A 14,873-nucleotide genomic window follows, 5' to 3' on the forward strand; every position below is an offset into this window, starting at 1 on the left:
TTCGATACTACAGAGCAGAGATTTTGTCTCTACTGAGGTCATAGGACTTCACATAATGAAGTCCATGTGGCAACATCATGTTGATCAACCACAGAAGCCTTTTTCAGGGCAAGGGGATCTCAAACACTTTGCCTTCCAATTGGTATCATCATGGGGCGTTGTTTATTTGTTACTTTGTTTTGTTTTGCTTTTGACTTAAAATTTTTTTAAATTTATTTTTGAGAGAGAGGCACACAGAATCCGAAGCAGGCTTGAGGCTCTGAGCTGTCAGCACAGAGCCCAATGCAGGCCCTGAACCCACGAACCCTGAGATCATGACCTGAGGCAAAGTCAGAAGCTTAACCGACTGAGCCACCCAGGTGTCCCTGTTATTTTGTTTTGTTTTGAATGCTGGTTTATTTGGCCCCACTTGCTAGCAATCTCCAGGCATACAATAGTCAGGAAACAAGAATTTACTCTTTGCAAACAGTGAAATTGCTAGGATATTCTATAAGCTGGAGACAGGTGGTAGAACCAGATAATCATTCCGGTTTCTGCCAGGACTGAAAAATCTATAATTCAGTAACAAAGTAACACAAATGTCACAAAAAGGACACCCCTTTTATTGAGTCAGTGGTTATACCAGTGAAGAGGAAAAGAGTGTTGCCTATGACAGGCTTTTACTTCGTTACTGCTTGTAGTTTATAGACAACAAAGTTAGAAGGTGATTTGGCACTGAGCACTGCATAAATACAAATTAGTTTATTGAAAACCTGCTTTGGGGGGTCATTTTTACTACTCTTCTGCATGTGGATTTGAAATTTTTTAAAAGAAACTATTTTGTGTCCTCCTAACATACGAAGGTGATTTTTAAAAAAAATTTTGGTGAGGGCCGTTGAATATAAGTAGTCCTTAAGATAGAGAAAAACCTAGAGCACCAGATAGCCCCTGTGCTTTCTTGTATATCGCCAGTGGCAAACTCACGACCTTCTGATCCTATTAATGGAACTTGTCAATCAAAGGAAAAACAAACAATATATGTTATTAATCACCAGGCATCTAAGATCTTAAAATCTAGAGAACTGAGTTCCAATTAACTGACATTAAGATAACAATGATAAATGAGCCCCAAATTCAGCCTGGAGCCTAAATGGTCTCCACTGTTCACTGGAAAGCTGTATGGTTCCCTGAAATGGTGGCAAGAACATGGGACTTGGGTAAGTCATACTACCCACCAGCTATGTAACCTCCTCAAAGGAACTCATATTTACCTCACTATGAGCTTTGAGAACAATTAAGAAAATATACGCTCTCCAACATCACAGCGTGTTGAACCACCCTGGGCACCAGGTAGAGCTGAACAGGCAAGCTTTGACATGATGGGAATGTTGCCTGGGAACTGGAAGAATACAGCACTGGTTGCAGACCACAATATTGCTTTGTCCTTCAGCAAAACAATGTTCATTGCCCCTCTACCACCATAGTGATGGGACTTCTGTTAGTCTTGTTTCTACTATAACTTCACTCCTCACCAATACAGCACCCTCTTGTCCCTGGCTCTTTGATTCTACTTACTCATCTCTTCTTCTTACTCAAAAATTTATCTAAGTACAAGACTACCCTATATGTCTTTTCTGCCTCTATTCCTACTACCAATGAAACAACTATTTCTTTTTTAAAAAATGTTTAATGTTTATTTATTTTTAAGAGACAGAGAGATGGAATGCATGCAGGGAGGGGAAGAGAGAGAGGGAGGCACAGAATCCGAAGCAGGCTCCAGGGTCTGAGCTGTCAGCACAGAGACCGATGCGGAGCTCAAACTCAGGAGCTGTGAGATCATGACCTGAGATGAAGTCGGACGCTTAACTGACTGAGCCACCCAGGCATCCCAAAACAACTATTTCTCAGCTCACACTTAAATGACCAAGAAAGAGAATGTGTTTAATGCTTCATTTCCTCATTGCAGAAAACCATGTTCTGAACATAATATTCAACGGGTTCCTTGCCTCGGATATGGATGCAGACAGAAAATTCATCTTGCAATAGTTACATAATGGTGCTTTGTTTCCTTATCTGCTGTTAGTTGAGCAACCCAGGACAGAGCTTGAAATTTTATTTTTGAAGCCTCCTAACACTGAGAGAAGTAACCATCCTACTCCTTTGTCTTTACATTTCTGAGCCCCTTGGCATTTCTCAAACATAGCAGTAGCCAAGTCATGTAAAGTACTGCCTTCAAAAGAGACATGTTTTGAAGATGTTTAAAACCACAGGCAAAACTTTGATTGCCATTGCCAACCATGGGCTCTTGGCATCCATGATGAGATTTGTGCTGGTGTCTCAATGATTCCCGCTCGTTCTAAGGCCACAATCAAATGTCACCCATCCCACATACCCTGAGAGGTTGTTATTATATGCAACCCCCAAATCCTGGTGTTCAGATGCAAGGAACATAGGCCCGCTCAAGTATTTTTCTATTAATAAAGGGTTATAGTGAGGCTAGAATAGGAGAGGGTAACAAGAGAAAACAGGACTGCTGATAACACAGGGTCCTACTGTGGGCCCCACAGAGTGGAACTCAAAGTCCACTCAGCACCCACCTCTTCCCTAGGGACCAATCCAATTTGTCTCTACCATAGCATCTTGAGCGCACAAATCTTACGCCCGCTCCGCCATTGATACAGCCCACCTACCTCATTCCTATCTCCTTCTCTGTAGTTCTTCTCACTTCTCTTCCTGCTTCTTAGCATGGGATTCATTCATATCTTGAGAGTGTTTTTCATTTCAGGCTGCTTCATAGGTCCGTGAGCCGTTTATAGGTAGGTTGCCTTGTGAGGGATCATCAACACCTAATCCAGTAGCTGGGGCTGGGGTGGCATGACAGTGGGAAGAGAGCTGTCTGGCCAGGAGTCTGGGGTTGCCTTTCTCAGCAAGGAAGTGATTAAGCAATGTCCCTTAAAAATTGCCATGCCTGTGTCCTGGTCCACCTGCCACCATCTCTCCCCTGGACCACAGTGATAGTCTCTTGCTTCCACTCTTCTCCCCTACAGCCCTCTCCTCACATTGAAAGCAGTGTAACACATTTAAAGCCCAACTCAAATCATGTTTTTCCTCTGCTGAAAACAGTCCATTCTGAATAGAACCTAAACATCCATGTCTACAAGACCCCACGTCTACTCTAGACTATTTCCTTACTCTGCACCTCCCCCCACTCTGCTCCAGCCACAGAGACGACTTGTTGCTCCTCAGAGTGCCAAGCACTCTCCCTCCTCAGGGTCTTTCCCCCAATGCTCTCTCTCCCTGAAGTGTTCCTCTCTCAGCCATCCCTGTGCTAATTCCTTTATTTCCCTCAGGGCTTTTCTCAGATCTTTTATGTAAATTATGACCTTTCATCCTATCCCTATCTCCTTGACCTCTTTATACATACTGTATATCTATTTCTTTGTTTATTGGCTGCCTTCTCCACTAGAATTTAAACTCCATGATGGCAAGGAATTTATTGGTTTGGTTTACTCTCGTATCCCAGTATGTACAACAATGTTCGACACATGGTGAGTGCTTAATAAATCTTTGTCAAATAAATATACAAATGAATGAACGAAAATGCACCATGGGCATAAAAGGACTGTCACTGACATGTCCAGAACAAGACTACTGGAGGAGATGGGTGAGTAATTTTAATCATAGTGAGAAGTTCTAAGGTTTGGGCAAGCAAGGAGTCTATCATGTATACTCTGGGCGATTGAGAAAGGCTTGACTCTTTTTTAAGACCTGAAGTCTAGAAAAAAAGCATTTTAGTAGGGAGCAGGTGCACAGACCAGAAGGTAAGAGAAAGCATGGCATGCTTGGAGCAATTCCCTGCCATGACACCTTCATCTGCAAACAGGAGGAAACTGGGATTGGTCTAAGCAATAAGGCAGTGGGTCATCTCACCTGGAAGGATGCTTATCAATAGGGCATATGCCAGGAGCAGTGCATGAGGCTCCAACAATGCTTTTCTGCAGATCTCCTGGCTCTGCCCTCCTCACTTTTATAGTCTCATTTTCGTACTTGTAGCAAGATGGCTGCACAAAGTCTCGACATCATTTCCAGCCACCGCAATGCCCATGGGCAGAAAGAAGCTGTCTTTCCCTTGGGTCTATACTTCAGATAAGGAATTAATCCTACTATATCATCAGCAAACTTCTTCTTACACCCCACTGGCCAAAACTGGGTTACTTAACCTTTCCCAAATAATCATTAGAAAAGATAATGCAGGGCTATCATGACTGGCTTTGACAAATTACCTGGGCCAAAGATCCTTGGAGCATCAATCATCATTACCACTGAGGTTTGGGGGTAAGGGGAGGAAAAAAGTGGAAAGATAGCAAGGGTCAGAAAATTAGTCTTTGATGTCCTACTATGGAGTTTGAACTTTACCATGAAGGCTATTGGTAAACAATAATCAATTTTAAGCAACAAAGTTGTAGAATCAGTTTCCCAATGTGTACGGATCGCTAAATGGCATTGCGGGTGGGTTCAAGGAAGAAAGACTAAGGACAAGGGGAGCAACTGGGACCACTGTAGCAATGCAAGTGAGAAAGACAGTGCTTATACAAAGATAATGGTATGAAGGACAGATCAGGGAAACTTAAGGAGGTAACAGAGTGCTGGGACCATTCAGCAGAGTCTAGTGACCCAGTGGATGTTGTAACTGAGGCAGAAGAAGATTTAAGGATAAACTGAGGTTTCTGGCTTGAGTAACTGGGTGGAGGGTGGAATAATTCACAGAACTAGGAAATAAATAAGGGGACACTGGATGAGGATACAATAATCATTGCGTTTGATGTTCTCAGCTAGAGAGTTGTAAAATGTGGTTGCAGAGAGGCATTTGGAGTTCAGAAAGAGGTCTGAACATGTGTTTATTTCCTGATCATGAACAAGGTGAAAGTCACAGTGTCAGGTGTGCAGATGGTACACGATACATCAGGAGCAGTCCCGCACCTCAAGGAGCTGTCAACTTTATTGATCAGTTTAGCAAATAAACATACAAATTCCACAGCAGTGTTTAGAAGCATAAATCTCTGAGTTGTGGTAACCAGCTAATTTCAGCGGGAGTTTTAAGTGGAGTTCTGATCAGTGAAACAGAGAAAGGCTCTGTTAAGCAAGAGGACTGGCAATAACCCACACATGAATTAATTATAAGGACTCTAAAGTAAGGGCATTAGAACCAGCAAGGAAAAGGACTAGACAGATGCCCATGACATTTTGATGAAAGAGTCAATACATTTTTGGAACTAACTGGATATGAAGCAAGAAGGAGGGCTTCAAGATACTGGATATTTTTTTTTAATCATTGAAAGAACAAAAATAGAAAATCTGTGCAAGGAGTTGATTGTGTTGAGAAGAGTTAAGAGAAAATGTTATGTTTAGACACGTTGCTATTGAGAAGGTGGGAGATTCCACAGACAAACTGGAGATGCGGGAGCAAGATCAGAGCCAGAGATGGAGCTCTGGGGGCTCATGTCACATCTGGTTGCCAAGTCTGAGTCGCAGAGAATGCAAAGGTGCCCCCTGGAATTGTGCAGCGCCATGGTGCACATTATAAGTATGTAAGTTATCATTATTGACGCTTTTTTCTCAAATGGATTTGAGCACATGGTCAGTTAGATAAAAACCAACCTGAACCTAACCCGAATTTCCCCAACAATGTTTATTCAAATACTTAAGACTTGCTTACATGAGAGAGACTGAATCAGGGAGAGAAGAGAGGAGACAAGATACTAAAAAAGTAAAAGATGGGGCGCCTGGGTGGCGCAGTCGGTTAAGCCTCCGACTTCAGCCAGGTCACGATCTCGCGGTCCGTGAGTTCGAGCCCCGCGTCAGGCTCTGGGCTGATGGCTTGGAGCCTGTTTCCGATTCTGTGTCTCCCTTTCTCTCTGCCCCTCCCCCGTTCATGCTCTGTCTCTCTCTGTCCCAAAAATAAATAAAAAACGTTGAAAAAAAAATTAAAAAAAAAAAGTAAAAGAACACGAAAAAAACCCAGCTACTTCCACATGACTATGAACGTGGAAAAATGCACGATGGATATACGTTACATCAGTCTTCCAGGAAATACAAAAACAATATTTTAATTCCACGGATATGGAGATTAAGCTGCATAAGAATCACCTCTGACCAGAAAAACATATCTTTTGGTGCAGCAACTACCCAAAGCCTTGTACAATTATGTGCCAAATAAAAGCTTTTGACAAAATAATGCTAGCGGGCAGGTGTCACGCCTGTTCAACCAACTTAGTCCGTAAGCAAGTACCTAACTAAATGATTTAATGAGGAGTAAAGGAATGAAAAGATAAGGAAAAGTATATGCTTCGGAGAATCAGGAGTTAACTAGTTGCTGCATATTTTTCACGTCTAATCATGGGCACACATGCACATATATACATACACATGTGAGTACACACATACACAATAACACACTTCCTTGATTTGGTTTAACAGCTGAACATTCAGCTATGACTTAAAGGTCGTAAAGACTGTCCATGACTCTCAGAGAAAACTCCTTCCATAATGAGCAAAAGAAAATAAATGTTATCCTGAAAACCACTACAATAACAAAGACTGAAATCCATTAGAGAGTTATATGAGGCAGAATCCTAATCAATAATTCTTATATTGACAATCCTAACAACCTTCAACAAAAAACGGAAGATTTTGTGGCATGCTGTATTCTTTTGCAGACAAGTTTAAATAGCTGTATTTATCACAAATGCATACACATATTAAAATATTGAAGGCATTGCAAGATACGTTGAAGTTAAATATACTGAAGAGAAAATAGTGATGCAGATGTTGTAGTAATTAGAAGAAAACCTTATTTATGTAGACTATATGTTCCATGAGGTCAGGGCCACATCTGTTTACATACCACTGTATTAGCACATAACACAGAACCTGGTATAAAACAAGCTATCAACAAATACACGAATTAATTTAGCATTGATTGTCCTAGGGAGCTATGGTAATGTGAAGCATTTTGGTTAATTTTAAAACTTAAATGTGAGAATAAGACAAATATACCCCTCACATTGAGAAGCTTATTCATTCGTTTGTCACTCATTCGTACTTCATTCTGAAAAATATTTAAGAAGTCTCAAAAAAAAAAAACATAAAACAGGAAAATACACATGTATATATCAGGATGAAAAAGACGGACATAGGATAATAGAATAAAAGGTAGAGGATAGAGTGTATATAGAAGCACACACCCTGGAAGTCGTTGGGCAGATGCCAAAATTGCAAACAGGATTCTGTCTTAAAGGACAAAGGCAAGAGAAATGTCCACATGGAGCCCACAGTGCCACCATCATAAAATAGAGTAGGTCACCATCCAGCTTTTACTCCAATTCACTGGGCAAATACATTATTTAATACTTAATTTCCTGGGGAAAAATGCACTACAAAAAGGCATTACAGAGACTACTAAGTTATTTTCTTTCAAAGCAAAGTGATTAAATAAAATCCTGGTGCTTTCCTATCAGTCCCTGTTTGGTTCTCCAAATTAATAATAAGTGAATTTTTTAAATGAAACCGCACTTTTTACAGCATTCAAGGCTTATGATAGAACAAAATGTGGAGGGAGCAATTCAGATGGCTATATATTTACTTATATATAAAATTCATACAATAGAAAGAACCACTGACATCATTTATTTTATTTTTTTTACATTTTTATTTATTTTTGAGAGACAGAGGGAGACAGAGCACAAGTGGGGGAGGGGCAGAGAAAGAATGAGACACAGAATCCAAAGCAGGCTCCAGGCTCTGAGCTGTCAGCACAGAGCCCAATGCGGGGCTCGAACTCACGAACCATGAGATTGTGACCTGAGCTGAAGTCGGATGCTTAACTGACTGAGCCACTCAGACGCCCCCACTGACATAATTAACGTGCGTATTTCCCTGGCCAGTGTGCCATCATAGTCTAAACTGAAAAGTCATGTACGAGGTGCGTCATGCTCACAGTGAAAAGAACTAAAAATGATAACAAGGAAGAACCGTGGCTTGAGATTTCATTACTTCTGCTGCAATTTAGACTTGAATATGAGCTCATCAACAGCCCACAGAAAGGCGAAGAGGATGAGGGCACGAGAGACTGGATGACTGAGCCTGGCAGAGGAAATAAAAACATGGTCAGAGAGGTGAGGGGCAAAGTTCCCTTCCTGAAGCAGCTCTGGGATTGTATTCCACAACTGTGAGTTGGTTCAAGTTACAGACAGTCCCTCAGACTGAGGGACTAGTGTGATGACACGAAACCTGCCACTGGTTTCTTATTTGATCTGCAGGATGGCTGTGTCCCTATGCTGTGCCACCCTTGTGTGTTCTGAAGGGCAGTGAAACAAATTAGTGTAGCACCAACTATAAAATCTGGGAGATGAATTTGGCCCCTAGAGATTTTAAGAAAGAAAAATAATAAATGGAATTCTCACTGAAAGCTTGTCTTCTTTCCCCATTCTTCATTTTTCTTTCAAATTTAGATTCATTGTATTCCTTTACATATCACTTAAGATTTGCTCTAGGTGCCTGGAGCCTGAGTGGCTCTCAGTTGGTTAAGCGTCAGACTCTTGGTTTTGGCTCAGGTCGTGATCTCAAGGTTTCAAGGGTTCGAGCCAAACCCAGGTTGGGTTCTGTGCTGACAGTGCGGAACCTCTTGGGATTCTCTCTCCCTCTAGCTCGGCCCCTCCCCTCGCGTTGTCTCTGTCTCTCTCAAAATAAAATAAAATAAAATAAACTCAAAAATATGTATATTTAAAAAAAGATTTGCTCTAGATTTGACTCCAAAAATCAACCATATATTTTAATTTTTTTTAGTGTTGATTTGTTTTTGAGAGAGAGAGAGAGAGCATGCGAGCAAGCATGAATGGGGGGAGAGGAAGAGAGAGAGGAAGACACAGAATCGAAAACAGGCTCCAGGCTCCAAATGGTCAGCATGGAGTCCAACACAGGGCTCAAACTCATGAACTGGGAGATCATGAACTAAGCCAAAGTTGGATGCTTAACTGACTGAGCCATCCAGGCACCCCTCAACCATATATTTTAAATAAACAAGTGTTCAAGAAACTTTTCACACATTTCCAGGAGTCATTTCTTTCAGCTCTCTGACTCTTATTTTGAAGGTAATATCTAAAGATCGATTTTTAAGAGCTTGTGTAACATAAGGTATGTCTCTGTAATTTATGCAAAAATATCTTATGCAAAAATACTCCATGAGAAAAATATACTTATTTTTTGCTCTACACCTTGAATTCTATATACTAACTACTATATGGATTATTTCATTTTTATCCCCACAAAGATACCCTATGAGCTGATTATTGTATTATCCATATACACATAGGTGAAGAAACAGAGAGGCTCTATCAATTAATATCTTTCTCAAGTGTACCCATTAAGTAATATCATCAAAATCTGAACCCAGTCAGCCTGATTCCTGACCCATATTCCTAGCCACCAAGTTACAGTTCTTACATTGCATTTTGATCTTTCTAAGTTAAATAAAAAGTACATTCTGAGAAGTGAAAGGAGCTTACTTAATGTACTGATATAGTAAAAAGTCACCAACTTTGACTTAGGACTCAAGATACGTAGGTTCTATTCATGAGACTTAGCTATGTGACCTTAGTTAAGTCAGCTCATCAGTTTGTTTCTCTATTGAAAAATGTCAGGGCTTCAAAAAAAAGAGTTGAATCAAGCTGATACTTAAGTCCTTTTAGGTTTTGACATCCTATGTGTTCTAACTAGATGCCTGTCATCACCAGGCATACCTTTGGTCAGAGATAGGAACGCGATGTCCATTAAAGGATGTGTAGGGCAGGTTGGCATGGCTCTGTGCCGTGGCCAAAGAACTCCACTGGTGACGACTGGGAACTAGTAAGGAGAATGTGAGTGAGTAAAAACAAATCCATTTCCTATACTAGACATACAAGTCAAAGCCCAAACTTGCAATTCTATGGACTGCATGATATTTTTAAGCATGGATTAATGTTATATTCTAAAGAAAAGCTTGTTTCTGTTGTTTCTTCAGTGCCTAAAATAGGATTTGACACATCGTAGAGGGTCAGTGGCAATTTTTAAACCAACACCATGAAGGGAAAAATCTACTTGATTAGCCCACACCCACTAGAAAACAGAACCTAATTGCTGAGTGACTCATACTCCATGTTGTCGCTCAGTTACGTTTGGCAATGAAGCTCATTGACAGAGCTCTCCCTTGTTACTTCTAGGTGAACAGCCAAGTATCATTCCTCTTTCTGCTCAAGAGTCTCTCCTTGCCCTTGTGCCATTGTCTCTGAGCACACTGGTAAAGAGCTTTCTTTCCTTTCTCTCCAGGAGACTCTGTGTGTGTGTGTGTGTGTGTGTGTGTGTGTGTGTGTGTTGTGTATGTGTGTGTGAAAGAGAGACAGGGAGAGAACATACATATATACATGTAAGAGAACATCATCCTCCCCATTGTATTGCTCTGTAAGTGACATATCTAGTTGGACAGAAATTCAAACTTTGGCATTTTTGTAGTAAGGCACCATGAATTCAGCATTACAACTAATAAACTAGCAGGAACAATTATCACAGGGACCAACAGGATTATTTTAAGTACCATTGGCAGATTCTGTATCATGTCTTTTGTGACATCTATTTTTTTTAGTAGGCTTCACACACAAAGTGGAGCTTGAACTCAGGACCCCAAGATCAAGACCTGAACTGAGATCAAGAGTCAGACTCTTAATGCACTGAGCCACAACCCAGGCTCCCCGTGACATCTCATTTTTTGTTATTTAAATTTTAGTTAGTTAGCATATAGTGCAATATTGGTTTCAGAACTAGAAGGCAGTTATTCATCACTTACAACACCCAGTGCTCATCATAACAAGTGCCCTCTATAGTACCCATCACCCATCTGCCCCCCCCCACCTCCCTCCATCAACCCTCAGTTTGTTCTCTATCATTAAGAGTCTCTTGTGGTTTCCCTCTCCTCTCTTTTCCCTTCATTCCCCATGTGCCCATCTATTTTGTGCCCATCTATTTGTTTCTGAATTTTGATTCAACAAATCAAATACCATACTATTTGTTCCAAATCATATGGTATTTGTCTTTCTCTGATTGATTTATTTCACTTGCTATAATACATTCTAGCTCCGTCCATGTCATTGCAAATGGCAAAATTTCATTCTTCTTGATGGCTGAGTAATATTCTATTGTATACATAAACCACATCTTCTTATCCATTCATCAGTCAATGAACATTTGGGCTATCTCCATAGTTTGACTAGTATTTATAATGCTGCTATAAACATTGGGGTGCACGTGCCCCTTTGAATCTGTATTTTGGTATCCTTTGGGTAAATACCTAATAGTACTGTTGCTGGATCATAGGGTAGTTCTTTTTTATTTTTTTTTAACTTTTAAAAAGTTTATTTATTTATTTTGAGAGAGAGAGAGAGAGAGAGAGAGGGAGCAGGGGAGGGGCAGAGAGAGAGAGAGAGAGAGAGGGAGAGAGAGAATCCCAAGCAGGGTCCATGCTGTCAGTGCAGAGCCCAATGTGAGACTCAAACTCACAAACTGTGAGGTCATGACCTAAACCAAAATCAAGAGTCAGATGCTTAACCAACTGAGCCATCCAGGTGCCCCGTGGATCGTAGGGTAGTTCTATTTTTAGTTTTTTGAGGAACCTTCATACTGCTCTCCAGAATGGCTTCACCAGTTGGCATTTTCACCAATAGGCTCCCCTTTCTCCACATCCTTGCCTAAACCTGTTGTTTCCTGAGTTGTTAATGTTAGCCATTCTGACAGGTATGAGGTAGTATCTCACTGTGGTTTTTTTGAACTGTATTTCCCTGATGACGAATGATGTTGAGCATCTTTCAATGTGTCCATTAGCCATCTGAATGTCTCCTTTGGAAAAATACCTTTCATGTCTTCTGCCCATTTCTTAACTGGGCTGTTTTCTTGGGTGTTGAATTTGGTAAGTTCTTTATATATTTTGGATACTAACCCTTCATCAGATATGTCATTTGCAAATATCTTCTCTCATTCCATAGGCTGACTTTTAGTTTTGTTGATTGTTTCCTTCACTGTGCAGAAGATTTTTATCTTGATGAGGTCCCAGCAGTTCATTTTTGCTTTGGTTTCCCTTGCCTCTGGAGACGTGTCTAGTAAGAAGTTGCTCTGGCCAAGGTCAAAAAGGTTGGCAGCTTGTGTTCTCTTCTAGGATTTTGATGGTTTCCTGTCTCAAATTTACGTCTGTCATCCATTTTGAATTTATCTTCGTGTACGGTGTAAGAAAGTGGTTCAGTTTCATTGTTTTGCATGATACCATGTGATGTCTTATTTCTAATGTGGCTTACAAACAACCAGTTTACAGAACCAATTTTAAAAAATCAGTATTTTTCTGTGGTCAAACACTTCTGTTTCAAGCAGTATTTACCACCCTAATTACGTTCTGGAAAGAGAAAAGCGTAGCATGGTCAAGACACCAAGGCAGAGAGGGGTTAATAGATTGAGGTCATACATTAAGTCTGGGGGGAAAAGGCACAAATAGAAACAGGGGTTTTCTGAGTCACAGCCCAGTGTTCCAGTCAATGACAGACCCAGCGCTGATATACAAGTTCACATTAGCTTACAAAATAACCACAGGCACATTTCTCCCGAAACCAGGCCATGCACTCAGTGCACGCCCTGATGCATGTGCAAATTAATTTTTGGCAGCAGGAGGTCTTGGTACATTTCAACTCCAGCGTATAAGTGATTAAAACGAACAGAGACACATCAATTTTTGTCAAGTGAGAGACCCAGAGCTCCAGGACAAGACCTAGCAATTTCTTGGGGGTTTGAATAACTTAAAACAAGAGAAAGGCCCACCAAAACATTTTGTTTGCAATATTTTCTGTATAAGTCACTCTCCTTCCAGAAACCTCTCTTCTGTACATAGAATATGCTCAGTCTGCCCCAGGAATATTTATTCAGCCTATTTAGTTGTACATTAGATACAATGCCATTTCTTACTCCATGTGGAAGAATTGCAAGAATTCTCAGTATTGTTTGATGCCTCAAGCCAGAAAGAATGGCCTCTCCCTTAAATGACGGAGTGTGGAAAATTAGGGGTACACTCGTAAGCATAAAGGAAGCATGTCAAATGACTATATGTGAGCTCTTTGCAAGTCGAGGTTTTATTTTTATGATTGTTTTGTACTCCTTCCCGCAGAATCAACTATAGAGCCCCATAGCCTAATAAACATTAATTGCATGAAATTAAGGGATATAAATATTGTCTGGATAGACCAACGGACAGAGATATTTTATTTTTTTAAATATTTTTAATGTTTATTTACTTTTGAAAGAGAGAGAGAAAACAGAGCATGAGTTGGGGGATGGGGGTGCAGAGAGAGAGGGAGACACAGAATCTGAAGCAGGCTCCAGGTTCTGAGCCATCAGCACAGAGCCCAATGTGGGGCTCGAACCCACAAACCATGAGATCATGTCCTGAGCCGAAGTTGGACACTTAACAAACTGAGCCACCCAGGCGCCCCTGAAGAGAGATATTCTAAAGGTAGAGACAATGTATAAACCCTGTATCAAGTCTTAAAGCCTAATCAAATGTTGTACATCCACTTATACCAGATTTTAGTAATAGCAACTTTATTAACTCAGTTATTTACTCATTTAACAACCATATATACAAGACCCTATTCTGAGGTAGGAAAAGCAGGGGCCTGGAGATGAGAAGGTAAAATACATATACTCCCCTTCAGAAAGCTCACAGTCTAATGGGGTAGGTAACCCAGCAGGCAGATACCATCATCTCAGAGGTGAGGGCCCTACACAGGAGGAACACAGGATGCTTCAAGGACTTCAAGAAGGGAAACCTGGCCATGATGAAGGTTAGGGAAGTGGGGATAGGGGCCGAGAAGAAAGGTGACACGTGACCTTGCTATGAATGAAGAAGGGGAATTGTTTAGGCTACCCAAAGGAAAATATGCTGTTTAAGGCTTACTGGGAGACTTTAAGCATCATGAGGAGGGAGAGAGCATAGAGCTTTGAGGATTTAGCATGAACTGATTATGGGATGCCCAATATCCCACATATCCTCCATTCATATTTTCGTCGGTGTGCATGGCACTCTGTGGACTTGTGTGACCCATCAGCCTTTGTCATAAGCTGCGACTTGAGAATTGATGAGAAGTAGGACAAAAGAATAGGCACGTCATCTACTAACAAAAGGGCAGAACAGAAGAAACCACGTCAATCAGGTTTTTAAAAAATGAATGGCCTTTATTTTTTACAGCCATTTAAATTTCACAGAAAAACTGAGGGGAAAGTACAAAGAGTTCCACGTACCCCCTCTCCACATAGTCTCTTCTACCATCAACACCCCCCGCCAGAGTGGTACATTTGTTACAATCAATGAAGCAACACTGACACATTATTATCACCCAATGTGCATGATTTACATGAGGATTCATTCTTTGTGTTGTGCTTCTATGGGTTTGGACAAGTGTATACTGATATGTGCCCACCCTTACAGTATCATACAGAACAGTTTCATTGCCCTAAAAATTCTGTGATCCATATATTCACCTCTCCCTCTGTCCCCAACCCCTGTCAACCATTGATTTTTTTTTTTTTTTTTACTATCTCTATAGTTTTGTTTTGTTTTGTTTCCAGAATGTCATATAGTTGGAACCATACAGTATGTAGCCTTTGCGGATTGGCTTCTTATACTTAGCAATACGCATTGTTTCCTCCATGTCTTTTTGTTGCTTGATAGCTCATTTATTTTTGGCACTGAATAATATTCCATTGTCTGGATGTGCAAAAGTTGCTTATTTTTTAAATTTGGAGAAAATAGAAAGGAGAAGAAATCGCTC

This window comes from Puma concolor, chromosome B2 (genome assembly GCF_028749965.1).
Source record: "Puma concolor isolate L17-30 chromosome B2, mPumCon1.1.hap2, whole genome shotgun sequence".
Classification (NCBI taxonomy): domain Eukaryota; kingdom Metazoa; phylum Chordata; class Mammalia; order Carnivora; family Felidae; genus Puma; species Puma concolor.